The following is a 2,175-nucleotide window of genomic DNA, read 5'->3' as shown; positions in this document are numbered from 1 at the left end:
AATGATTTGAGTAAGAACCCTAATTCTAGCCATCTAGCTCTAGCCTCTAAGTCTTGAAGTGTCGATCCCTTGCTTTAGGATTTAGGTTCCCTTTATATAGTCTTCTTAAGGCGGGACTTAGTCAGTTGGAGTGGGTTAAACTCTTCCATATTCGGAAATATGGAAGGTTCTCCTTATCGGAAGTTTTCCTTTTCCCAGGGGAAGGGGGCGGTCCTAGGGACCGGACCCGGAGTACTTCGTAGCGGGGAACCAGGGTGCCTCCTAGCGAGGACCCAGAGGCCGGTGTCCTACCTGGGGTCTGGAGAAATTCAATACCTGAGTATTTTTTCCCAACAGTTTGCCCCTTATTGCCCGATTTTGTTATCGAACTCGGGGAATAACCTGTGCACTCATGCAACCGGAGTTGCTCATTCTCAGCAGGCTTCCCTTAGGCAGGACATCGCTCCAGTAATCCTGCGATCCTGGGTTCCACTCAGGCCGGAACCATACTCTGAACGCGGGGGAGGACCGGTTCCCCTATTCCAGATCGGGGTCTGGCGCTATTGAACCGCTGACTTCTTGTCGAAGATGGAGAAGCTCTGGGCTTGTGATGGCGTCTTTGAGACTGCGGAGCCTGGAGCTCTGATGTTTCCTGAGGAGGAGCTTATGTGTTAATGCGTGGAAGCAGGCTTGATGCTGGCGTGAATTTTATGGTGAGGTTCCGGATGGAGTTCTGGATCTCCTAAGGTTTCCATTTATGGCGCCCAGGATAACTCATGCGGATTCTCGCCCGACTTTGGAGATTTTATTCCCTTAAATGGAGGAGATCCACTGAGATTGCAACTTTGTCAATAAGGAAAAGATTTTGAATTTCAAATCTCCCCCGAAATTTGGAAGTTAATAAGCTTGCGGCTTCCTCGGGAATCTTCCCAACGGCTTCTTCTTTATAGGCTTTCCCGTTCCTCTTTTTTCTTTATTTCTTGCTCTTTCGTTGTCGGCATCCCGAATTCAGGTAACGTTTTCTTTCGCCTCTCTTCTAGATCTTCGGACTCCTATTAGATAGGTTGAACCTCTTGGCTTGTTAGGTTTTCGTGTGTTAGCTTTCTTATTGCCGTGATCTATTGGATAGGAACTATCAGAATCATGTCTAAGCGATCCGCCTCTTCTGTTCCTACGGCGGCTGATAGGGCCAGGTTGTAGAGTAGGATGGATTCTCCGGTCTCCCGATCGGACAGCTCCTCGGAGCCGGGTGAAGGATCCGACTGCGATCTGATGGCTCCCCTACCTCTATTTTGTGCTTATGCGGCTCCTCCATTGGTGGGTCTTGCCTCATCGGACAGTGAGGATGAGCTGGCGGAATGGCGGAATAGGTATTCGTTTCCTTCTTCCGTTATCCTCCGAGTTCCCACTGCAGAAGAACGTGCTTCCAGCTACATCCCAGGGGAGATCGCCGTCTACGAAGCTTTCTTTGACTCCGGCCTCAGGGGGACGATTCCTACTCTGATTGTTGGTTTATGCAACCTTTTCGAGATCTCGCCTTCACAGCTGAACCCTCCAGCTTGGAGAATCCTCATAGCTATCCAAAACTTGGGTGACTTGGAATACTTATCTCTTGGTATAAATGAGGTCCTGTTCGCGTATCATCTGGCTCCCCTTAACGGAGGGGAGAGGTGATTTCATCTTCGTCCTCGCAGCGGCTTCCCGATCGTGGAGGAGCTTCCAAAAAGTGACAGGAGAGAGAGTTGTTCTCCGGGCACGACAGCTTCCTGTAGATCATCACCAGGTGAACTTTTTGGTTAGCGAAACGGTGCTGCGACGTAGCAGACTTTGGAGTAAGCGTCCCCTTGCCCTGTCTTCTTTTTCTTAATGCCTGATGATTGTTTCTATCCAGGATATATTTCAGGAGGCGTCACCAATGATCCTTGTACGGCCTATCAAGAAGCGGCGAAGGTGATGTCTGCGAAGAAGGGGTCCAGTAGTAGGAACGCCTCTGGAGATGAGGTGATGATTACCGGAAGCCGTCGTTTGACAGTGGTTACGCTGGAGCCTTCTCCATCTCTTCTAGGAAAGAGACCCAAAAGTGGTGGTGTGACGACTCGATCGGCGCATCAGTCGGCAAACATGGCTCGCTCTGCCGGGAGTTTTGCTGTGGCTTTGTCCAATCTAAACTTGAATGTGTTCCCTCAGGACGGTATT

The sequence above is a fragment of the Brassica oleracea genome, chromosome C4 (genome assembly GCF_000695525.1).
Source record: "Brassica oleracea var. oleracea cultivar TO1000 chromosome C4, BOL, whole genome shotgun sequence".
Lineage (NCBI taxonomy): Eukaryota > Viridiplantae > Streptophyta > Magnoliopsida > Brassicales > Brassicaceae > Brassica > Brassica oleracea.
The sequence above is the reverse complement of the archived record's forward strand: the minus strand, read 5'-3'. Positions refer to the sequence as shown.